General features: G+C 56.1%; 1 protein-coding gene across 2 annotated transcripts in view; it reads right to left on the reverse strand.

Moving 5' to 3' along the window:
- The window catches only part of ZNF469 (zinc finger protein 469), a 182133-nt gene that overhangs the window by 29964 nt on the left and 126444 nt on the right, over positions 1-25725 (reverse strand). For both annotated transcript variants that reach the window (XM_048316851.1, XM_048316853.1), the window contains one exon: positions 12368-12478. The gene's annotated coding sequence lies outside the window, so the exon portion shown is untranslated. The remainder of the gene's footprint in view (positions 1-12367; positions 12479-25725) is intronic.

A 25725-nucleotide genomic window follows, 5' to 3' on the forward strand; every position in this document is an offset into this window, starting at 1 on the left:
CAAAAGGAAATCCGTATTTATATACATGAATAAATATCATGGAATCACAGGAGGGAAGGGACCTTAAAGCTCATCTCATTCCATGGGCAGGGACACCTTCCACTATCCCAGGCTGCTCCAAGCCCTGTCCAACCTGGCCTGAGACATTTCCAGGGATCCAGGGGTGACTTAACTCCCATATATATATATATATATATATATATATATATATATATATATATATATAAACCTCCCATAATATGTAACAATTGGATATAAATAATAATAATATAAAAGGTAAAAAGACATAAACAGACCCTGGATCCCCTCCTTCCATCCCGCTGCCGGCTCCTTCCCACAAAGCTGCGGCTGAGCCCCGCGCACGCCCGTCCCCAGCAGCCACTGTCCCAGTGCCACTGCCACCGGCCTGTCCCCCCCTGCACTAACAGAGGCGAAGAAAGAGCCCCTTTGTTCCTGGCTCCTCTATTGACACAGCTGGGAGCGCTGGACCCGGCGGAGCTTCCTGCTCCGGAGCCTCCGCGCGCTCCCTTCGGAGCTCGGGAAGAGGCAAAGCCCCTCAGCCACCTCAGCCGGGCACAGCCACAGCATCCCCCGCCCCATCGCGGGGCCCCGAGCGAGGGCACAGCGGGCAAGCGTCACCCGGCTGCTCCTGCTGGCTCCCCTCGGAGCGGGCGCTCCCCGTCTGGGAATGAGGGGGATGCGCAGCCCCGAAGCTGCGGCTGCTGGTGGGAAACGAGCCCAGCTGAGCCTTCGGCTCCTCCTGCATCCAGCCACATCCAGGGATCCCAAAGCAGGGTGCTGCTGTAATCCTGAGGGATTTGCACGGGGGCCAGGCCGTGCTGAGGCCCCTGGACGCACGAGCCATTGGCTGTCACCTTCCCCTGTGCCCCGGGATCTTCCCGGCTCCTCTGGACACGGCGCAGACGGATCCAGATGTATCCCATGGGCTTCTCCTTGCCTGGAACGTGAAGGTGCCAACCCCTCCTCCCCCTGCCATTCCTGCTGGATTCCATGGATATCCAGTGCCACCATTTTACTCCAAGATCTCCACTCAATGCCATGGGAAGAGATTAATCAATAAATCCCAGGGATTTGCTATTTTTCCCCATAAATAAACCCTGAGGTGTTGCTGTGTCTCTGTCCCCAGCCAACATTTAAGAGCGTGAAGCATTCTCAGCATCACTTCCAAGCATCCAGGATTTTCCAGGGCCCAAATCCATCTGCCCAGTGATCCATGGGTTTGCTCCTCTTCGCCTCCAGCCGCTGAGCATTCCTTTATCTCCTGCCTCTCCGGAGCAACAGGCAAAGCAAAGCAATAAAATGCCTTTTTTTTTTATAGAGCTGTAAATTTAATTTCCTTTTAAACCATTTGCTTCCACTTAGAACTCCATGGAAATCCTGCCCTCCTGGCAAAGCTGCAGCATCCCAGCCCTGCCATCAGTGTATGGAGTGTTCTGGATGAGCTTAAAAATTCATGGAAGGGAAGATGGGGGAAGAGAGGCGAATTCTTAGGGCATTAAGGGCCTATTTTCCACCTTCCTGGTGAACCTTCCTGGAGGGAAGAGCCGGAGCACAATTAAATCCAGCTCTGTCTGCAGGGCAGAAGTTCAGCCCCAGATGGAGCTGAGGGTGCTGGGAGTGAGGGAAAAACCAGGATTTTCTGGGCTGAAAAACCCACCTGGAGCTTTAAATCTGGAATCCAGAAAAGTGGTGTGGGCTCATGGATATGTCCAGCATCCTTCCACCACCAGCGGGAATTTTCCCAGGGAGCAAGGCAGTCGTGTTGGGATCACCAACCTCTGGCACGGGAATCAACCTTGGCAGGTGTTGGGGTGATCCTCTGGAGCAGATCCTTCCTTCCCCGGGACATCAATCCCACTGCTGGGCCAACATTCCCGGGAGCTCCTCCTGGTGTGTCCCTCGATGGAGCCCACGGGAAGCACAGGGAAAGGTTTGTGGAGTGACAGCTCCGGTGAGGGAGGCACGGACACCCTGGAATTCTGGGCACCCATCACTCCCTCAGCTGTGGCTCCAGCATTCCAGGGAGTGGATCTGGATCAATCCTCTCCTCCAGACTCCGGCAGCCTTTGCAGTCTCCATCCCCATGGAGCAGGACCGACGGATGGTGCTTGGTGCCGGACGAGGATTCCCAAGGCACAGAGCTCATCTCGAGGCTGGAAGCATCCTGCACCATATCCGGAGCCAGCCCTGAGCTGTGGGCACGCTCTGGGCACCTCTTCTGTGCCCCCTGCCTGTCCCTGAGCCCTCCTCGGGTCCTTCTGGGCTCCTTGGGAGCTCTGCATGTGCAGAATTCCCTGGCACAGCAAATCCCCAAGGCTGGAGAGGCCATTCCTGATTGTCCTGAGCTCCTGCTTGCTCCGGGCCACTCCCAGGGGGCTTCCAGAGAGCTGGATCCGTGGGAGGAGGGAGCACCTGGCTCAGATGGGAATGGCATCACGGGGATGCTGGAGATGCCCCTGCTGGGGATCTCATCCTGGGGGGATCCAGGCCAGAGTGCGGAGCTCTCTGGGAGTGGCTCCGATGGGAAGCTGTTCCAGGAGTCAGGGATATTGGAGAAGCTCCAAGGCCTGGCAGGGAGGGGGATGCTGTGGGGCTGCTACAGCAGCACCCAGCGTTTTTATTGGGATCGTGAACAGCAGGGACAAAAAGGCTCCAAACACCCCCACGGGGGCTCTCGTGTCCCTGCCACTGCCTGTCCCACATTCCATGGTGTGGGGCTCGTTTGGGAAGTGACCCAAACCCATCCAGATTCCCGTAATTCCAATCCAGGATCCCAGTGATGATTACTCGGGGCTGGTCCCATCACAGAGCCATTTCTGCTGCTTCCAGCGGGATCCACGCAGCTCCAGAAGAAGAAGGTGCCTTTTTGGGGTGAATTTTAGGGCAGGCAGTCCCAGCCCCAAAGCACAGAGGAGCTTTACAATGACCCAGACAGGCCCAGCCCTGCAAACCTCATCCCAAAGCCGCAGCTCCTCTGGAATCAGGACCTGACCCATTTCCAGCGCCCCGGGACACAGCGGCAAGGCCAGATGTTCCCAACAGCAGCAGGACATCCGAATCCCACCCAGCCACATCTGGGCTCCTCCAGGCATTAAATCCTGTCTTTTCGGCTCCCAAAATGGGTGTGAGCAGTGCCCTGGACACCCCTGGGTGGCCACAATCCCTGGATCCGGAGTCAGGATGATCCATCCCTGATGCCAAAGGGTGAAACCCACCCCTGAGGTTCCAGCCCGATGAGGAGCCCACTTCAAAGAGCTGCAGCTTCCTCCTCGATAACATCGGGAGTCGGGATCAAAGACGGCGTCCTCGGAAATCCAGCAAGGGAAGGGAAAATAAAATCGCTTCCTCCGGAGCATTCCTGGCTGCTGGAAATCAGCTGCTGCTCCAGGAAAATTCAGCCGTTGTGTTAAAATCAGAGGGGACGCTCAGCTGTGCTGCTCCGATGGATTTTGTTGGATTGGGAAGAGTTTCCCAGCAAGGGAAGGGATCCAGGCTGGCAGGAGCAGCAGGAAGAGGATCCACAGCCATTGGGGAAACATTGGGATGTGCATCCCCAACATCCAGTTCCTACTGGGATGTGCATCCCCACATCCAGCTCCTATTGGGATTTCATCCCTCACATCCAGCTCCCATTGGGATTTCATTCCGCACATCCAGCACTCATTGGGATCTCCATCCCCCTCGTCCAGCTCCCATTGGGATGTGCATCCCCACATCCAGCTCCCATCAGGATGTACATCCCCACATCCAGCTCCCATTGGGATGTGCATCCCCACATCCAGCTCCCATCAGGACGCACATCCCCACATCCAGCACTCACTGGGATGTGCATCCAGCCATTCCTGCCTCCAGGGTTTATGCAGCCCCACCTGGAAGCCATCCCACCGGGATGCAGGACTCCGTGCAGATATTCCCCCCAGGCCAAGCCCTCTCATGGCTGTTGCCACTGGCTGTGGCTCAGGGAAGCTCCTGCTGCCTTTGGATGCTGCCAAATTCCCTGGATCGCTCCAGTGCTGCCGGCAGTGACATCCTGACAGCCGGGGGAGGGATATTCCATTGAGAAATCCCTCAGGATGCAGCCTGGATCGGCACCCTGCGAGCCCTGCGCCCATCCCAAGGACCTCGGCATGAACTCCGAGTCGGGAAACTTTCCCGACATTCCCAACCCATTCCCGGGGAGCCCTGGCCGCAGACCCCAGCAAGGATTCCTCCCTGCTGGACTAGGAGATTTTCCAGAGGAACCTGCCCCTGCCTCCCACTGCCGTCAGAGCCGGGAATCATCCCGGGAAGGGAAGGGCTTGCAGCGAGCAGCTGGCAGCAGGGATCGCTCGGAGAGGGGAAGTGCTTTGGGATGGACAGGATGGGATAAATTAGGATTCCTGCTCTTCCCTGCCAGCAGCAGGCACAGCGCTGGCCAGGCAGAGGGATCCTGGCTGAGGGATCCCGGCCTCATCCTGGGAGCAGGGATTTGATGCCAGCATCCAGAGGCTGCTCCGGACTCTCCACAGGACAGGGATTTCACCACAGATTTCGTAACGTCTTCCCAAATTCCTCATCCCTGCTCCCCAAGCCCTCCCCGCGTGCTCCGCTTGGAGCCGAAGCGATGGGAGTGACGCTGCCTCTGGGAATCTTCCCTCCAGTGGGGATACTGAGCTGGACACTCCCAGTTTTAGCACTAAAACCGGATTTAAGCTCCCGGCAGGATCTCTCCCAGCTCCCCTGGGAATGACAAGCCCCGGGCTCACTGCTCTGGCTCAGGTGCCACCTGGAAACCTTTTCCTTGGATATTTTCCATGGATAGTCCTGGGATGCCGAGCACCTGCAGGCAACCCCAGCACTGCTGGAGCTGCTTCCAAAAATACTGCTGGAGCGGGAAAAGCAGCGAGCAGGAGGAAGGGATCCCTCCAGGAGTCTCCAGGGAACACCCACCTTGCTCTCTGCTCCTTACTCACAATTCCTTGCTTGCAATTCCATGCTTCTAGCTGGAACATTCGCAATTCCTTACTTGTAACTCCCTACTCACAGTTCCTTGCTCAGAACCCCTTGCTGACAATTCACTACTCACAATTCCTCACTGGAAATTCCTTGCTCACAATTCCTTGCCTGCAATTCTTTGCTCAGAATTCCTCACTCAGAATTCCTTGCTGGCAGCTCCTTGCTCCCAATTCCTGGCTGGTCCCTCCGCTGCAGCACAATAAATATCCAGGAAACACTTCCCCATCCCACAGGGAGAAGAAGCCACTGACACCAGCTCAGAAGGACTTTATCCATGGAATAAACCCCTGGCGTTCCTGGGAATGCAATTGGGAAGCACCACTTGCTGCTCTGCTACTGCTGAGGGGAGAATATTACGGAAAAAGGGTTTATTCCTCCCAAATGCTGGAGGAATTCATGGATTAATGCCAGTGGAGGTGGACAAAAATCCCCAAATTTTCCATTTCAATGCTCCGTGGTGGAGTTTTTTTAAATCCAGGTGGTTTTTTTTTTGCAATTCCCAAGAGGATGGCAACAGGATGGATGAGGCCTGGCACACACAGACTCCACTTCCCATAACTCCCATATCCCAACCCCTTCCCAGGAGTTCCAACACCCAGGATGAGCTCGGCAGCAACGTCACTGAGTTGGGCACTTTCTCTGGGACAATGTGGGAATCCTCCCTGTCACCATCTCCCTCTGGACTCCGGCCAAGGAAAGCCCCGTTGTGTCGGGAGCAGCCGGAGCCGCCGAGGCCGGAACAGCGGCTCTTTGTGTCCCTCGGAGCACTGGGGCAGCCCAGGAGCAGCTCCGAGCCTTCCTCGGGATGCAGAGGAAACGGGAAATGCAGCAGGGATGGTCGGCATGGAAGGGAAACGTGGAGAGGGAAAATCCTCGTCCTTCCCAAGGAGGATCGGTGGGATGGGAGCGACACCACGGATGCAGCCCCTGCAGCCCCTCCATCCAGCATCCATCCCCCGGTCTCAGGGAGGCACAGGGACATTCCAGCTCCTTCTTGCCCTTCCCTCCAAGCTCCAGGGATGCATCCCCTGCCTAAATCCCTGGCTCTGAGGGAGGTCAGGAAGTGCTGAGGACACTCCAAGCCAGGGCATGGCAGGGATTTGTGCTTATCCCAAATAATCGCCACGGGAATTGGGATCTCAGTGCAAATCCTGCTCTGGGAATTAGCATTTGGTCCATCCCTGATGGGTGAGGGAGGAATAAACTCCAGCAAAGCTCAGGAAAACATTCAGGGAAGCGAAATTCCCTGGTTTAGAGGAAAAAATACCCGAAAGAGCAGCTGGCCCAGCCACCAGCCTGAGGACACTTGGCCAAGGTTGGGCCGAAGGGCCAGGAAGCCAAAAGGATCCCAGAAAAGATGGAAAAGGGATGGGAGAACGCCTGGATCTGAACCAGTGCTGCCTCAGTTTCCCCTCCAGCCTCTTCCCTGCCGTGGATACTCCAGCTAGAACTTCCCAGCTGATCCATCCCTGCCTCCCAAATGGCACTTGAGGCTCAGGTGGGAACTTCCACACATTCCCAAACACTCTCCAGTGCTGCTTCCAGCCCTGCCAGCCCCCAGTCTGCCACAGGCCTGAGGAAAAGGCCAAGAGGGGGAAAACAGCACTGGGCTCCACCCGGCTCCTCTCCGGAGGGTCTGGGCCAGGCAGGGAGAGGCTCTGGGAGCCCACGTGGGGGCCGTGCCCTCTGCAATCCATTTTCCCTCCTGGCATGGCTCCGAGGGCTATTTTGGGAAGGAATTCCAGTGTCCCAAAGCCAGCTCTGGAGTGTGGCTCTGGGCATTGTTGTTGTGCATGGAAAGGGCCTTTCTGGAAACGGAATCCTTTGGGAATGGAATCCAAACATGAGTGGGCGCTTGGCCCCAGACCAGGCCGGCCCCCTCCTTCCCTCAATCCATCGGTGCTGGATCCTGTCCCATTCCATGCCTGAGCCACTGGTGGCCTTCTCCAGCTCTCCAGAATGCTGGAAGTTGGGAAAATTTGGGTTCTGGCCATTTACAAGTGCTGGGAGAGCAGAGGGATCCTGTCTGTCCCAGTGCTGGCACATGGAATTGTGCTCCTGGGTGGGCAGGAAGAGGACTTGGGAGTGGCAGTGCCAGGGACCATCCACAGGTGGGAAATACCTGAACCCCTCCTGCAGCCTCTCCATGTCCATCCCTGCTCCTCCTCTTCCTCAGAAAATCCCAGGCTTCCCTGAGGTTTCCAGCCAAATTTCTGCACCCACCCAATCCAGGTGATGCCCAATCCAGGCTGATCCTGGAACTGCCAGGAGGTGCCAAATGAATCCATCAGCATTCCCCACACACCTCTAGGCTGGCAGGAGACATTCCCAGGAGCAGTTTGACCTTCCTGGATGTGCAGATCCAGGTGTGGAAGGGAGAGCCAGGAAGCTGCTTCAGCTCTTCATCCATGTCCATCCCTGTCCATCCATGTCCATCCGTGTCCATCCATGTCCATCCCTGTCCATCCCTGTCCATCCCTGTCCATCCATGTCCATCCCTGTCCATCCGTGTCTATCCATGTCCATCCATGTCCATCCATGTCCATCCCTGTCCATCCATGTCCATCCATGTCCATCCCTGCCCATCCATGTCTATCCATGTCCATCCCTGTCCATCCGTGTCCATCCATGTCCATCCATGTCCATCCCTGTCCATCCCTGTCCATCCATGTCTGTCCCCCATCCCTTCCAGGGCTCCCAAGTGTCTCCAGCTCCAAGCCTCTTCCCTTCATCCAGGGAATCCTGACAGCAATGATCCAGCTGAAAACAAACCCTATCCCAGCTGGACGGGGCTTGGAGCAGCCTGGTCTGACGGAAGGTGTCCCTTCCCATGGCAGCAGTGGAATGAGATGGCCTTTGATGTCTCTTCCCACCCAAACCATTCTGTGATTCCATGATTCCCTGAAATTCCAGGAGGAACGTCCCTCCCAGGGAGGTGTTTTGGAGCAGGAAGCCCCAGGCCAGCCCTGGGTGCTGTTCCAGCCTGGTTGGATCCCAGGGATGGGACGATGCTCATTAAACATCCCAGCTGGACTGGAAGGGGATTGAAATAATTAATTCCTTCAATAATTCCTTCAATAATTCCTTCAATAATTCCTGCCATCCTCTTTGTTCTGGCAGCTCCGCACATCTGTGGGAGGTGGGGCACAAGCTCTCCCCCTTAATTAAAAAGCAGCAGATTCAACCCAAAACTAGGCTGGGTTTTGAAGGCAGCCGCCGGAGGCTGCATTTTCCAGGAGCCTCTGGAGAAGATCTCCATGGAGGAGTTGCTTTGTGCCTGGGGACACATCCATGCCCAGCTCCTTCCTGTCCACACACGGGACACTGGGCTGGAAAAGACCAGGAGAAGGGAAGGAACCGGTGCCAGGCCGATCCCAGCCTGGAATGCAGTGGGAATGCAGGAAGGGTTGGCACGGGGGCAGCTGCAGGAGGCCGGGACGCAGAGCCAGCACCCGCCCGCGGCCCTGCCAGCTCCGGGCGCTCCCGTGCCGCATTCCCGATCCCGCTTCCCGCCGGCGCAGCGACAGCTGACCAGGAACCAGCGTCCAAACCCAAAGAAAACAGATTCCAACCCAAAAGAAAACACAGGCGACAGGGCCAGGCCCTGCTGGATTTCATCCCTGCGGAGCAGGATCCTGGAGAAAGGGGGATGAGCGTCCTCGCAAAGTCCATCCCACATCCCGCGGTGTGGCGGGGAGGGATGATTCCAGTGACCCCGTGACACGGGAAGGTGAGGAAGGCTCACACCTCAGGCTGCTTTGTCTGTCCTGCTGTGTCCGAGAGCATCCCACAGGGAATGGTGTGGGAACAGCCCCAGGCAGGAGCTCATCACTGACTGCATCCTAAACTCTGGGCTGGATATTCCCTTTGCAGCTGGAGTTGGGATGAATCTGGATGGCTTTCTCTGGGTTCTGGGTATGAATGACCTCTCCTCTTCTGAGATACTTCAAGTTCTGGGTTCCAGCCTTTTCCGCAGGGGTTTCATCCATGGATTCTTTGTTCCCAAGTCTGAGGCACCGATCCCGGTACCCTCAGGAGATGCTCCAAAGGGAGATCCATCGCTGGTGGGTGCTATCCCGGGAAACCCATGCCAGGCAATCCTCACATGATCCAAACCCTCTCTCCCAGCCATCCTGCTGTCCATGAGGGCCAAGCTTCCCAGAATCCTGGCTCTGGATCACCACACCTGGGCTTGGACGTCGCTTTTCCAGCTCCTCTGGAATGTGGAGGGGGGGGGACACGGATTCCTGGGATGTCACAGGGAATTCTGCTCAAGGACTTGTGGACCATCACCCTTGGCTGGGCTGTGAGCGTTGACCTGACCCACGCAGCCCTCAGCAGGGATTGCTGTAGGAATTCCAGCATTCCAGCAGCTGGGATTTGGAGGGAAACCCCAAACAACCCCGTGGGGTCTCCCAGGATGCACGGCCAGGCCGTTCCCTCTCCGCAGGCACCAATCCCTGCTGTGTTTGGGACAACAGGCTCAGAATTCCCAGGAAGCCACATCCACACGAGTGGGTGTTGAGTGACAAGGAACATCCTCGGCCACTCCCTCCGGGACTCATCCAGCTCCCCTTTCCATCTGCTCCTCCTCAGGAGAGACAGGAAAGTCCCTTCCCATGCCCGAGCGGGAATTCAAACTGGGAAATGCTTTCACTGGATCCCAAGTGGAGGATGCAGAGACCGAGCCTGACTCAAATGCAAGGTATTCACACCCAGAATCCCACATCCAAACCCTCCTTGCCGAGAACGGGACTGGGTTGGGAATTTGAAATTCCCAGGAGATTTTCCAGGTACCTGTGTGTGTCTCCCTCTCCCAAGCTGTGGTGCACAGCCAGTTTTGCATTTATCCCCAAATCTGACGGCATTCATGGCACCCAAAGCAATCCCTGCCATGATTATTCCACATTTCCTAATGCTGGGGTTGGGATGGCACCACACAGGTGTGACAGCACAATCCCCAGCTTCTCCTCCAGGCACGAGGATCATGGACACCCCTGACCCTCTGCACATTCCCAAATCCCAGAACTTCACCTCCCAGGCACAAGGATCATGGACACCCCTGACCCTCTGCACATTCCCAAATCCCTGAACTTCACCTCCCATGCACAAGGATCATGGATATCCCCTGACCCTCTGCACATTCCCAAATCCCAGAACTTCACCTCCCAGGCACGAGGATCATGGACACCCCTGACCCTCTGCACATTCCCAAATCCCTGAACTTCACCTCCCATGCACAAGGATCATGGACACCCCTGACCCTCTGCACATTCCCAAATCCCTGAACTCCTCCTTCCAGGCATGAGGATCATGGACAACCCTGACCCTCTGCACATTCCCAAATCCCTCTGTGCCCAATTAACGACTGTGACAAATGAGCCCAGCTCATCCCAAGGTCGGTTATCCCGCCCGGCATTCCTCCATCAGCGCAGGTGAATTCCCAGCCCGTCACATCCCAGCTGCAGGAATCGCCTCTCCCGAGCTCTCCGGTGCCCAAACCCCCCCCTCCCCACGGAGCCACCGCTCGGTTCGGCGCTGCCAGAGCCGCATTCCCAAATCTCCTCGGCTCCGAAGGAGTTAAGGGAGCCGAGCCGCTCGGATTCCTCCACCTACCCCTCCAAAGTCCCGCACAACCAGACTTGGCACTTGGAGAAAGCTCCACAAATCCAGAGGCTCAAACACGCTGCTGCCTTCCGTTGGTAGGGAGAAGGCAATTCCCAGCTAATTGAGGAACCAGAGCCTTCCCAGCCCGTTCCAGGAGGATTATTTATTTAGGGGCTTTTTTTATTTCCTTCCTCTATCTTTTTCCTCTTCTTTCTTTTTTTATTTTTAATTTTTAAAATTTTTTTCCCCACTCTTCCCAGGGCAAACATCAGGAAAAGAAAGTGCGAATGAATTTGGTGGGGAACGGCTGCAATTTATGATGCTCCCCAGCTGGTGAGGGCTGTTAACCCCTTGCTGCATCCTCCCAGCTCCCTGTATTCCCCATGATCCCATTTCTCTGCTCCCCAGGCAGGGATTTGGGAACAATATCAGGACGCCAAAGGGAAACAGCAGCAGATGGCTTTTTTCTTCCCTAAATCTCCTTTTTCTTTTTCCTTCCCTAAATCTTCCCCCCCTGCCAAATCTCAGTTTGTGCCCTACACATCATTCCCCCCTAAGTCTCATTTTCCCCCCTTTTTCCCCCCCCTCCCTGCCTTGCAGTTGCCGAAGCTTTCCCGAGTAATTTTTAACTCCCTCTGCCTCCTGCACACAATTCAGAGGAAATCTGGGAAACCGAATTCTCGGCTCTCCAAAGCAGCAAATGGAAAGTCACTTAAAGGGACACTTCTGCCTTAAAGCGGCAGCGGCGCTTTTCTCTAGCGGCAGAAGAATGGGGTAAAACCCCCTTAAATCGCCCGCCCAAGGAAAAATCCCACCCCAACAACACCCAACACGTCCACGCTCAGCCCTCTGTGGCCACTCCAGGCGACAAGGCGCTCGCCACCCCCCTCCCCTGCCCCCGGTGTCCCCCCCAGCCCCGCAGCGCTCCCGGGGGGATGCGCATCCCGGGAATGGGGGTGGCGGTGGGGCGCAAATAAAGGGGAAATTCCAGCCCCCCGCGCGTCCCTCCGCGCCCCCTGCCACGCACACGGAATTCCCGGGGCGGGGGGGCCGCAATTCCAGGCAGGCACCGGCAGAAGGGTTAAGGGGGGGAAGGAGGGGAAGGAGGAAAGGAAGGACCGACAGCAGGACCGACATCAAAGCAACTCCTCTGCTCAGCAGATGAGCGGATCCATCCTCACTTCATATTTTCTGCAGCTGAAGTCGAGGGAGGGGGGAAAGGGGGGGCTGGATTAACTCCTTCTCTGCCAGGGCTGGCTCCGCCGGGGCACAGGCGACACTTTCCGGCAGAGGTGGCACCGTCGCAGGCGGTGACAGCGGCAAAGCGCAGCCGGGGGGGAACCCGGGAGCAGCGGGGGCCCGGGGGAAGCTTCAGCCTCGGGAGGGAGGAATGGGAATGGCAACGATTTTCCTCTGAAAGTTCTGGGATGACGCAAATATCCCGAATAGTTTGAGCAAAGAGCATCATTTTTTAACTCTGACAAACCTCGTTGAGTCATTGAATGAGCCAGAGCGGGGGGGAAAGAGGGGGGGGGGGGGAAGTTGTGTCTGCAGAGGGAAAGGCAGGAGCCTCCAGCCGGGAATGCCGAGGGGAACAAACGCTGGGAAAGCGCTGGAGTGAACCCCCAGCAGCGACGTGTGGCAAACAGCTCATTCTCCTTCCCCCCCAGCCTTCCCCCGAGGAAAAATCCCGGTTTTATGACAGCAGGCAGCAAAGCGGCGCTGGAAAAGGGAATTTACTCACCTCGTCATAAGCCGGCCGGAGGGGAAGGCTGCATTCTCCTGGAAAGGGGCTGGAAAAGGCGGAAAGTCGGGAATTAGGAGCTGCCGGCTGGCCCTGAGCGGTGGCTCCGTGCTGTGGGGATGAAAAGAGCAGAAAGTCTTCATCACTGACCACAGGCACGGCGCTGCTCACGCCCCTCGCGCGGCACCAGCCAGTAGCGCACAGAAGTTGGGATACGGGAGAAGGAGAGGAGAGCGGGATACCGGGATTGCTCCGCTCCGCCGGCACCGGAGGGGGGGGGGGGGGGGGGGGGGGAAGGGGGAAAAGGGGGCGAAAAGGGAAAGGGAAAGAAAAAACGGGTGGAAAAGGGAAAAAGGGAAAGGGTAGGGCTGGGGGAGAGGGAAGGGAGGGAGGGAAAAGGGAAAGAGGGAAAAGGAGAGAGGGGGAAAAAGGGATGAGGAGGAAAAAGGGAAAGGAAAAAGGATAGAGAGGGGAGAAAAGGGAAAGGGGAAAAGGATAGAGAGGGGTGAAGAAAGGGGTAGGGAGGTAGGAAAAAGGGAAAGGAGAAAAAGGATAGAAAGGGAAAGGGGAAAAAAGGGTGGGAAGGGGTGAAAAAAGGGATAGGGAGGGAGGGAGGAAAAGAAGGAAAAAAGGGCTATAAGGGGAAAGATAGAAAGGGGGAAGGAAAGGACAGGGAGGGAAGAAAGAGGGGGGAGAAGGGGGTATAGAGGAGAAAACAGAAAAAGAAGCATAGAAAGGGGGAAAATGGGATAGAAAGGGAAATAAGGATAGAAAGGGGGAAAAAGACAGAAAGGGGGAAGAAAAAAGGATATAAAGGGGGAGGGAAATGGGACTGAAAGCAGAAAAAAGGGATAGAAAGGGGAAAAGAAAGTGATGGAAGTGGAGTAAAAAGGATAGAGAGAGGGAAAGGGAAAGAGAGGAAAGGAAAAGGATAGAAAGAGGAAAAAGAGGATAGAAAGAGGAAAAAGAGGATAGAAAGGGGAAACGGGGATAGAAAGGGGAGAGAATGGAAAGGGAAATAAAGGGGATAGAAAGGGGTGAAGTGCGATGCAAAGGGGGAGAGAGAAATGGAAGAAAGGGGAGAGAAAGGGGGGGAGAAATGGGGTAGAAAGGGGGAAAAATGGTACAGAAAGGGCGTGGGATAAAAAGGGGGTAGAAAGGAGGGGAAAATGATAGAAGGGGTGTGTGGGGGGGGAAGTGGATAGAAGTGGGGAAAAAGGCTTCATGCCGAATGTGGCACCGGAGGAAAAGTGAGCCCTGCAGCTGCCCAGGGTGCCAGGGGCCGGGATGTGCCAAATCCCTCGGGACACACACCACCCCCCCCCCCCCCCCCCCCCACCCCACCACCTCTTCAATCAGCCCCGGGCCAGAGCCTTAATTAAAAAAGCTGCTCCAAACTATCAGATAATGGATTGCATTTCCAGGCCCCTCTGGAAAAGCGGCTCCGCTGGCAACGCTTCCAAAGGGCTGCCAGAGAGGGGAGCGCTGCCAGGTTCGGGTTCCGATATCAAAGGAGCTCATCCCGCGCTCCAGCAGCTCCCACTTGCTCCGGAGTCAATCCAGAGCCACCTCTGGAAGCAGCTGTGCTTGATCTGGGGAGCAGATCCCGCCTTGGGAAAAGCCTGGGAAACGCTCCCTCTCCGGGCAGGAGGATTTGGGAGGTTTCCTCCCCCCATTTCTGCTGGGGGGGTCAGGGTAAAACAGGGAAATCTTTCTAAAGTAATGGAATCTTTCACTCCGGGGTCAGCACATCTCCCACAGCACCCAGTGCCACCTTCCCGGAGCTCCCTGGAGTATTCCCGGAGCTCCCCTGAGCATTCCCGGCTCTCGCTGAGCGTGGAGAGCCCTCCTTTAATCCCGGCAATGGAGTGGAATTGCAATCAAACCCCTGGCCTGGAGTCCATCCAAGACCCTGGAAGAGCAGATCCCTATTCACAGCAGCGGCTGCAGAAATCCTTGGAAATCCTTGGAAAAGGCAATTTTTGACGGCGATAACCGGGATGCACCAACTCCTGCCTGGGTTTGAATTGCTCACATTGAATTATTGGGAGTTTAGCAACATTTTTCCCCCCTATTTTTTGGTGTTTTTCCAGCTCCACAAGGGAGCAAACATTTCCTGGCATCCCTGGGATATGGCTGGGACATGGAAAAGCTCCCATCTCTGGGTTTACTCTCCAATCCCCTATGGAAATATGGGGTGTGAGTAAATAAATATATTAAAAACATGAGAGCTAGATAATGGATGATGTGTGGATACAGAGAAAAATAGGGTGAATACATGAAAATACGGTGAATACATAAAAATACGGTGACTATACCAAAAAATGGCGAATTTAATACATGGTGCGCATGGAAATATATTAAAATTTACTCTAATATGGGGATTATATATATAATATATGGGGTTTATATATATGGTGTATATAATACATGGAACATACCTAGAAAATATAGATATTAAAAATAAATATGTAAAATAAGAGCCACTCTTTCGGATCCAAAGCCCTCCCAAGGCCTCCGCAATTCCAGCCAAGGACGATTTTGGATGAAAGCCAGAATTAAACTGTTGGGGTTTTTGCCCACTTTGCCTCCAGCCCATCCCAACAACCCCGAGCTCTCCATGGGGGAACACTCCAGGATGCTGCTGGTGGCATCCCAGTTCTCCCAGTAGCCTCCCAGTGCTGCACTGGTTTAGCTGCTTCTTTTCTGAGTTCAACACATGTGGATCCCCCTGAGCAGCAAATCCATACATCCATCACAGATATTCCAGGGAAAAGGGTACCCTGTGCTGGATTTTAGCCTCTGTGTGGCAAACATCCCTGGGAATGGAGCACTCCCACCCAGGAGCAGGGATGGAGGAGGGAAGAAGGCTCCCGAGGGAAATCCAGAGGAACTTTGGAGCTGCCCCAGGTCTTGGCTCCAGCTTCCCGATATTTTTGGAAGCCTCATTCCGAGGGCAAAGCGATGCAATTTAAAATTCACGCTGGATCCATGGATTTGTGTTGATCCCTCATGGAACTGTCCCAGAGAAACTTCTCCTTGTGCAAAACAAAACCCCTGGGCTGGGTCCCCCCTTCCCGGCCCTGCCTTGGCCAGGACGTTCCTCATGGATCAGAAATCCAACCCAGGCGCATTTTCCTGCAGGAATCGCCTCACCAGTAAATATTCCTTAAAAACTGCATTTAAGGAACCCCCATGCCATCCTCTGGAGGCCTCAGAATTCCCTGTTTGCCCAGGAACTGTGTCCTGGCTCTTCGGCACCTGGAATCTCTCCCATGCTAATCTAACTCACATGAGAATTTTCTAGGAATCAGGTGGGCTCCAAAGAATTTTTATCTTACCCTTAAAAATGTTTTCTGAGTACTGCTGGGTGTGTTATTTTTAATTAATTATAATAAGATATTAATTGTCCCCCATTAATGCACTGAGGTGCTGGTTCATATGGAACATTCCCACCTGATTTGATCCCCTTTATCCAGAGGCTCCCAGCATCCTGCTGCTGCTGGACAGGGAATTTGCAGGATCACTGCCATGACCCGGATCAGGATTTGGCTTCCTGGTTTCTCAGCTCCACCAGGAGGTTCCCACCGCTGGAGCGAGATGGTTCCAAGGAAGGGGCTGAGGATCCAATCCCAGAGACCAGCCAGGAGTTGATTTGTGGATTTCCAGGATGGTTTGGGCTGGAAGGGACCTTAAAGCTCATCCCATTCCACAGGCAGGGACACCTTCCACTATCCTGGGCTGCTCCAAGCCCATCCACTCACGGATGGGAATTTTGCAGGCAGCACCACTCATCTTCCCCATTTTCTTGCTCTTTCAGGCTCCTCAAACCCCCAATCCAAGCGGCTCCAGGTGGGAAATCAGAGACCAAGGCAGGGCAGATTATCCCTGTGCCAAGAGATTTGGAGCATCCCTTCCCAGCCCTTCCATCTGGGAACGCTGCTAAGGAAAGGAGAGCAGTGGAGCCGCGGAGCAGAGCTCCAGGGTGTGGCAACTCCAGAGGGAAGCAGGGCAGGGATGAATGGAACCTTTCACGCTGCTCCAGGGGAGCCGGTAGCACCGGAGCCTGAGGAATTCCCGAGCTCCGCAGCGGGCGGGGAACATTCCGTGGGACACAGGGACACAACTCCCTTTAAGTGGGGACAGGGAGAACCACGGAGGAGCTGCAGGAAGGGGGGGAATAATGCCTGGATCAGCAGTGGGAGGGCTGCAGGATCCCGTTTTCCCAGCGCTGAAAGCTGTCCTTATTTTTGCCTGAAATTCTGTCTCCGAGGGCTCCCGAACATTTACATTTTCCTCGGAGCTGTGGAGTTTTATTCACGGGGAAAAAGCTCTGCTCATAAAGGGCTGCATTGAGGCTCACACTTCCATACCTTGAGCTCCATCCACCTCAGACAACCGGCCTATTTTTCCCTGCTCCACATTGTGAAGGAATTATTCCCGTCTCCACGCGCCCCACACACCCCCAGCCGAGCCATGAATGGCCGCAGTGTCCGCAGGCTGCTCCCGAAACCCTCGGAAAAGGGGGGAAAAAAAGCGCCAGAAAAGCCGAAGGACGGGGTATAATGATCCCTTCACGCTCTCCAGCCGGGATTATTTCACCTCCACGCCCTCCTCCAGCTCCTTTTCCCGCTTGAAAAATAAATATAGAAGGGAAAAAAGCCGAGGAAACGATTCCTTAGTGCTGCCGCACAAAAATCCCATGGCCTCACTCCCTGTTGTCTTCCTCCCGTGGCCAGGACAAACTCCAAACTCCAAACTCCTTGTGGGGAGATTACTACGGGGAAATGTTTTCCCTCCCACACTCTCGGCTCCCTTGGAATTCCTCCTATGAAACTCCGCTGGAAGCTTCTCCCCATTCCCAGAAGTTCTGGGTACCTCCAGGCCACAGGCAAAGCCTGGGATGAGGCTGGGAAGAGGTGGAACGAGCTGGGGAGGTCTCAGCCCTCCCCTCCATGGCCTGCATCCATGGATTTGGGCAGCAGGGCCATTCCCTGCTCATCCCAGTTCCACCAGCTGGGAATACAGCACTTATCCCAGTTTTTCTAACTTTTTCCCAGAGCAAACACCTTTGTTTGACCCTTCATCCCTCCTGCCCCACGCAGGGAATCCCATCTCGCTGCCCCACATCCCGACAAAGCTTCCCTCGCCCCAAACCCCTCTCCTGGGGGGAGAACAGCATTCCCGACAGGCAGCAGCACCGGGATCGCTCCCAGCATCCCTGCTCAGCCCAGGATGGCTCCGGAGGCAAAGAGGAGCCCTGTGTGCCTCGGGAACGCCGCCCCACGGACACATAGGTGCCATTATGCTCCGCTGGCCCCAAAGCTCGGGGATAATATTTTTTTTAGCACCGGACTAAATATTTTTAACATATGCAAACATCCATGACTGAGGCAGCCACAGAGCCCGGGAGCCGGGATGCTGCTGCTTCCAGGACGGAACAATGTCACCTTTCTCCTGCCTGTCCCCGGCACGACCAGAGGGATGGGGGAAAAGGGGGAAAGCCAAACGTGGCAGCTTTCCAGGGTGGATTTTGCAGCGGGGAAAAGGGGGTCTGGGTTCCTCCAGGGATGCACAGAGCAGCGGTTTGTGTCTCCAGCAAACATTCCCTGCGTGTGCCCGGCTTGGCAGAGGGGAAGCATTCCCGGCTTTAGGCAAACAAAAAGGTGCTGGGTCAAATAAGTGGAGCAGAAAGTTCTGCTGGAGGGAAGTAGGTCAGTCCTGGATGGAGCAGCACGGCCGGGAATGTGCCAGCCTGGCTGGGAATGAGCCCAGCATTCCCGCTTTGTGGAAGGGGAAACTGAGGCACGAGGCCAGGGATGTGCCAGACCCAGCATTCCTGCTCTGTGGAAGGGGAAACTGAGGCATGAGGCTCCCGGGAGGGATGCTGTGCCAGGGATGCCCTGGGATTGGGGGCCAGCTCCGGATAAATGGATTTGGGTAGATGGCCCTGTGTTCGTGCTGCTGTTTGCGGTATCCGTGGTTATCCAGGAAAGTCTCCTTGTGGATTTGTACTTCAGGAATCTTTGTGGGAGCCCATCCTGGGGTTTCAGCGGCTGTTGAATGGCAAAGGAGGCTCACACAGGGGTTATTCCGGGGAGGAGAGGGGCTGTGGGATGGGATTTTGCTCCATGGAAGCTCCCTGGCCCCGGTGGGCACTGTCTCCCATTCCATGAATTTCTGGCTCCCTCTCTCCAAGCAGCCCAGATGTTTCTCCCTGCTCAACATCTGCAGCTCCTGTGTGCAAGATGTTTCCAGGGGCCAGATGTGGACCCTGGACCTCCCATCCTCCCATTCTCCTGGAAACGGGCACATCTGCATGGGAAAAAGGGCTGGATTGGTGAAAGGATCCACATCACCTCCATTAACCGAGGGCCACCAAATCCCTCCCGGAGCTGGCTGGGATCACCCTGCCTGGGCTGGGATATGGGATTGAACAGGGGCACATTCCTGCTGCTCCTTCCAGACATCGGGAGCAGCTCTCGGTGACCCAAGGCACCGATCCAGGACAATCCCAGGAACAGTTTCCCATCCCAGGGGGTGACATCCCCCTGGAGTCAGTGAAGGCAAAAGGGGAACCCCAGGGTCAGATCTGCCCTGCACTGGGGCTGCTCCCAAATCCCCCCTGGCCTTGGCACGGGACTGGGATCTGCTGTTGGATACCCCGGGATCGGAATCTGGATGCTGGATGCCCCAGGACTGGGATCTGGCTGCTGGATAACATGGGATTGGGATCTGCTCCTGGGTTTCACAGGACTGGGATCTGCCTGCTGGATAACACGGGACTGGGGTCTGCTCCTGGATCTCAGAGGATTGGGATCTGGCCGCGGGATGTCCCGGGACTGGGATCTGGCCGCTGGATGCCCCGGGCTCTCCCAGCTGGAGCCGCTCCGCCGACGTGCGGATTTTGCTGCTGGCTGTGCCGGCCCGGCTGGGACGTGCGGATTTGGGATCGGGACACGGAGCCCCGGCTGCTTTCAGGCTTCTTTTAGAACTGGAATCAAAACAACCAAAGCTCCCCGGCCTCTGCTCCTGCCGAGCCAAAGAAACTCCGACGCTGCGCGGGAGCGGGAAACGGAGCGAGAGCTGGGAATGGGCAGGAGGGAAACGTGGCTCCAGGGAATTGGTGGCACTGGAGGGGTCACTGGGGGGTGGCACCGGGCTGGTCCCAGCGCTCTGCCCCATTGCCGAGGCTCCTGTTCGGTTTGGAGGGATGCGGGATCCTGCTGGTGCCCCGATGCCGCCCGGCTGTGTCCCCGTTCCCGGCTCCCAGGCTGCCGTCCCCTTCCCTCCGGGAATCCGCCACGAATCCGGGGCTCCGGCAGCGGTTTCACCTGTTCAGGTGCAGGAAGATTGGGATTGTGCCAAAATAGGCACCGTGGGGGCGGCCGCGCGGTGCTAAACCCTTCCCTGTGCCCGCGGGGTTGGAGGGATGCTCTGGAGCATCCAGCGGGATGGGGCGCAGCCAGGCCCGGCTCCCGGCTCCCTTCCCGTGTCTCCAGCGGCTGTTGGGGTGCAGGATCCTGTGCCAGAGGTGACTCCAGGGTGACTGCTGGCATGGGCACGAGCAGGAGCCACCTTTCCCAAGGGTTTGGCATCGATTCCATGGCAGAGCTGTCCCCGCTCCGGGATTTCCATCTGTACACTGGGATTCCTGAGGGAGATCGCTGTTTCAGGGTGTCCTCAGAAAAGCTGGGAATCTTCCAGGAGTGAGGCAGCTCCTTCCCCAGGGCAGGGTGTCCTGGAGCCTGGCACCCTCTGGCAGCCACGGGGGTCACCTGCCCAGAGTTCTTGATTCCATGGATTGTGCTTGGCACTGCAACAGGACTGATTTTCCTTTTCCATTTCCAATCAACCATGGATTTTCCAGCTCCACCATTTCCAAACAAACCTCCTCGGTGTCATCTGCAGAGGCCAGAGCAGCCTCGAGCCCATTCCTGCCTCAAGCCCTGCCGAACCCGGCCGGAATTCAATCCTTTTCCTTTCTTTTTTTTGGCATTTGGAGTTGAACAAGAGCAATGAGGAGGGAACAGCACCTTCCTCTTCCTCCTGTCCCAGACCTGGCCATGCTCCAGTCCTGCAGGGATCATCCCAGAGCTACTCTGGATGGATCATGGCTGATCCATGGTGCTCTGGAGACTTGGGACACTGCATCCAGTCCTTCTGCATCCCCCAAAGTCACCACAGCCAGGAGCTTTCCCAAATTTCTCCTAACACCAAGCAGGCTTTCCTTCACTCCCATTTCCATCCCAGCTCCTTCCCACCACCAAGTCCAGACCCTCTTTAAAGTTTTATTGGAGCTGCAGTGGCTCAGCCGGAATTCTTCTGGAGCATGCGAATAAAAAGCAGCTTTTCAGAGGGTTTGGAGCTGCTGGAGGGTTAAAAAATCATAAAAAGAGGAGGACGAAGAGGAGGTTTCTGCCCTGGTCTGGGTCTTTGTTCTACACAGACTTCATTCCCAGCCTGAAGTGCTCGGGATGGAAGGACACTCCTCAAGCACTGCAGAATTCCAGGGAAGTGCCTTTCCTCCAAATTATGGCAGAGGAAATTCAGTATTATTTTAGGACTTAGATTCGCATGACAACGACCGGCGTGGGGAGAACAATTCCATCGCCACACTCCACACAAACTGCTCCCAACAACCTCCCACCAGCTCCAGCTCCAGCTCCAGCCCCACCACGGCCCCGGCACCGCCTGTCCCCAGCTGCCACCTGCAGTGCCAGCACACGGTCCCAGGGCCACCCCTCTCCTGTGGGAGGCAGAAGGTGACAAAGCTCTGACAGGACAAAGGGATGCGGCCTCAGGCTGGGCCAGGGGAGGCTCAGGGTGGACAGCAGCAGGAATTTCCCCATGGAAAGGGAGCTCAGGCCTTGGAACTGCCCAGGGAGGTTTGGGGTCCCCATCCCTGGAGGTGCCCGAGGCCAGGTTGGAGCAGCCTGGGATAGTGGAAGGTGCCAGGTTTGGAACTGGATGAGGTTTAAGGTCCCTTCCCACGCAAAGCATTCCATGATTCCATGATTTTAATACAGGATGGGGGCTGGGGAAAGAATGGAGTCACCATCAGGGGTGAGAGGAAAGGTCTCTCAGCTCGGTGGTGGGAAGAGGAAGGGATTTGGTGCTGCTTTGCCCAGAAATGCCCCGTTTCTGCTGGCACACAGACCCAATGCCAGCAGAAATGTAGGGAAAACCATTTGGAACATGGCTTTGGCCAACATTCCCGGAGTTCCAAATCAAAAGAGAACAAATCTGCAGATCCATCGAAATGGATGAAGATGAGGTTGTTTCAGCCACCCAAAAACCACTTGGGAATCTGGAGCTGGAGACGGAGCCACTTTTGGGCTCCACTCCCCCAAAAAGTCTCTCCATGGCCATGGCCTTGCACAACCCCACAGTGCCACCAGCCTGGGCTAGCCAGCCCAAAGCCCAGCCCCAAATCCCAGACCCTTCCGAGGTGTTCCTGAGGAGCACCAGGAGAATCCAGCACATCCCCAGTTCCCGGAGGAGCAGGACCTCCATCCCCGAGCCGCTGGATCCAGGAGCAGCTGAGTTATTTGTGTTTGGATAAACACCGACACACCTGGGGAGCAAAAACAGCAAAGGGAAAACCAGGAGCGAGTTCCCCACCCAAAACTTCCCGGGCGGAAATGCAGCACAGGTGAAGGAGCCCAGTCCATGGCCCTGACCTGGTGGTTCTTGGCTCCAGTTATTCCATGCAGAGGGAATTCAGCCCTCTGTGAGCAGCTGGGAAGCAGCCCCAGCCTCAGGGCCACTTTTCCAGCACTAAAATCCCACTTAGGGCTGTTGGTCCCAACCAAACAGTAGTGGATTTGTGCCATAAATCCCCGTTAATGGAATGATCTCCACTGGCTCATTCCCGTTTTCCAGAGGGGGGGAGGTCTGTGGGAGTGGGCACACACCTCCCCTCCTGCAGGAGCAGCCAGCGCTTTCTGTTCGAGGGCTGCCCATTAAACATCCGGATTCATCTGCGGAATCCAAATACTTCAAATCCCGACGCACTTAAACACACAGAGGTCTCGTGGAGTCATGACAAAAGCCCCCCACTTCATCCATGAGCACGTTATCCATGGGAACGGGGGGGGAGCATGGCGTGTTTATCCCAAGGGTGGGAATATCCCGCACGTGCCACATGGGCACGGAACAGCTTTGAGCTCTGAGGGGAAGGAGGATAAACCCAGCATGGGAGGAATCCTTGATTTATTGCCACGTATCCAAAATATCCCAACTTTTTAGCGGGGCCTGTTGCAATAGGACACAGGGAATGGCTTCCCAGTGCCAGATGGGATTTTGGAAAGGAATCCCTTCCTTGGGAAGGTGGGCAGGCCCTGGCACAGGGTGCCCAGAGAAGCTGTGGCTGCCCCTGGATCCCTGGAAGTGTCCAAAGGCAGGTTGGAGCAGCCTGGGATAGTGGAAGGTGTCCCCATAGCAGGGGTGGGATGGGCTGGGCTTTGAGGTTCCTTCCAACTCAAATAATTCTGGGATTTTATCTGGGGGCTCTGTGGGCTTTCAGTGACTCCACGTGACACCAGGAGGACCCTGAACTTTGGGTTTTCATCCTGATGCCCTCCTGATGGAGAGCTGTCCCATGGGATGCATCCTGGTGGATATACCCCCATGGGGTAGCATCCTGGTGGGATTCATCCTGATTTGGGACTTCCCAATGGGCTGCATCCCAATGGGGCTGCATCCTCCTGGGATACATCCTGATGGGATACATCCCAATGGGGCTGCATCCTGGTGGGATAAATCCTGATGGGATACATCCCAATGGGGCTGCATCCTCCTGGGATACATCCTGCTGGGATACATCCTGGTGGGATATATCCCAATGGGGCTGCATCCTGCTGGGATACATCCTGCTGGGATACATCCTGCTGGGATGTAGCCTGGTGGAGGGTTGTTCATAGGGTGCATCCAGACCGGGCTGCATCCCAGTGGAATGTACCCCGATGGTTGCATCCTGGTTAAGACTCATCCCGATTTGGGACTATCCAAAGGGATGCATCCCAGTGGGCTGTATCCTGATGGGATCTTCCCGATGGGGGCTGCCCGGTGGAGTTCACCCCCGGTGGGATCCATCCCGAACGCTGTGCATCCCGGTGGGATCCATCCAGCCGGGATTTTTCCCCCTGTATGTTCGCGCGTGGCAAACAGGTGGCGATGTTGTACTCCAGGATTTCAGCTTCCCGCCCCAAAACGCCGGCTGCTGGCCGAAACCCGCTCGGGAGCCTCCCGGGAGCCTCCCTGGCCCACGTTCCCCCCAGGAATCCTTTGGGAGCCAAGAAGAGCGGTGCCGCGGTGATCCCAAGCTTTATCCTGCACTTCAATTAGGACAAACTCGAGCCAAAGCCTCTCCTTCCATTCCCTTTGGATCAAGGCATGGGACAGAACCCCATTCCTTGGAAGTGCATTTTCCCCTTGAGCCTGGGAGCGAGGAGGAGGGTCAGGGTGCTCTGGGAAAGGTGCATCATCCCATGGATGCAGACACGGGATTTGTGTTCAGGATGCAAGGACGGGACACACGAGGGTGTCAAGCAGAGGGAAAAATGCCCGCAGGGAAGCAGAGATCCATCCTGGAAGATGATCCCACCCACGGCATGGACTTGCACTTCCCAGGCTGGAATTCTGCGGGATCTGTGTGCACAGAGCCTCTGGAGCAGCGGGAATGGGGGAATCTCCCGCGTGCCTGGGGCGTCGGAGCAATTCCTCATCTCGGAGGGAAGGAAGAACCTGGGATATGCTGGATGCTCCCAGGGATTGCTTCACGCGTGATCCCAAGGGATGCAGCACAGAGGGGACAGCGCCCCCGCATTCCCCGCGGAGCACCCGGAGCGATGCCGCCCCAAATTCCCACAAATCCAGAAGCTTCTGAGGGCTTCGCATCCCCACACCCTGACTTCCCAGAGGAGCAAATCTGAAGGCGCTGGGGTCGTTCTCTGAACCAAGTCCCTGTTGGAATCTGCCTCCTGCTCCCCATCCTCCCGAGGGAGAGCTGGAAGCTCCGGGAGAGGCTCCTCCAAGCCTTGGCCACGCCCCAGGACATCGGGCAGTGCCACGTCCCGCAGTGGTGCCACCTCTCCGCCAAGTCCTCGTCACTGCCACCGCAGCCAGCCGGGCTCCTGGGCGATGCCAGAGGGTGCCAGGCAAAGGGACAACAGCTCCAGAGGCACCCGGATAAAGGTCTCCATCCTTTTCACAAGCGCCGCCTGCCCAGGAAAAGCTGGATGCGCTGTGGAGGTGGCAGCCACAAATCCCAGGGGATCCTCAGCAGCTCCTGGGGTGCCAGAGGCTGGGAAGGTGAGGGAGCATCCACAGGAACGGGGAAGAGTGGCGGGATGAGAAATGATGGGAATGAAGGCGGCGAAAGCTATTCCCAGGGCGAGGTGGAATGGGCTCTGTGGCGGGATGTGTTTAAAGGGGTGTTGGGAAAAGCAGCCGCACTTCCCTGCTCCCAGCGATTCCCTGACTTTCCGCAGCTTTTCCGTGCCCCTCCTGCAGGAGCTGGGTTCTCCTGGCTCACCCACGCTGCGCCCAGCCTGAATTATCCATCTTGGAGAGGGCACGGGAGTCATGGAAGGTCACAACCACACCACTGCGGGAGCCAGATCCCCTCCACCAACCCGAATCCCACCCTTTTCCCACAGCCGGCATCACTGGGAAGCCAGACCCTGCAGCACAGCCCATGGGATGGTGAAGCAGCCCTGGCATGGACACTTTTCCTTGCAGCAAGGCTGGCTGTCCCCAAATCCTGAGAGATTCTGGGAGCAGAACATTCCAGGAGATCCAGGGAATGCCTCTGCTGACGGGCTCGGACAGACGGACATCTGTCCATGGACAGTTATTTAGGCAGAGCTAGGGAATGGCAGCTCAAGGCTGGAATAAATCCCCCTGCACATGGAAAATGCCTTTCCAGTGCTTCCAGCCCTTCTAGCGGCAGCATCCTGGGAAAGCTGCCTTGGGAACAGCACACTGGATAAAATCACTGATTTTCCCAAGGTTTTGAGTAAATGTCAGTTTTGTGTTCACTTGGTATTCCCTGGAATGGGAATCAGCAGCAGGATGGGCACCTCCAAGAGTGATTCCTGGTTTGCCAGCTTTGGATGGAGCCCAGGCATTTCCCTGGGAATACTCAGCCCTGTGGGGGGGAATTCTGTGGAATAGAATCCTGCAATGGTTTGGGTGGGAAGGGACCTTAAAGCTCATCCCATCCCAGCCCTGCCATGGGCAGGGACACCTTCCACTATCCCAGGCTGCTCCAATCTGGCCTGGGACACTTCCAGGGATGGGGCAGCCACAGCTCTCCTGTAAAACCTGTGCCAGGGCCTCCCCAAAATTATCCC

Source organism: Corvus hawaiiensis, chromosome 12 (assembly GCF_020740725.1).
Source record: "Corvus hawaiiensis isolate bCorHaw1 chromosome 12, bCorHaw1.pri.cur, whole genome shotgun sequence".
Taxonomy (NCBI): Eukaryota; Metazoa; Chordata; class Aves; order Passeriformes; family Corvidae; genus Corvus; species Corvus hawaiiensis.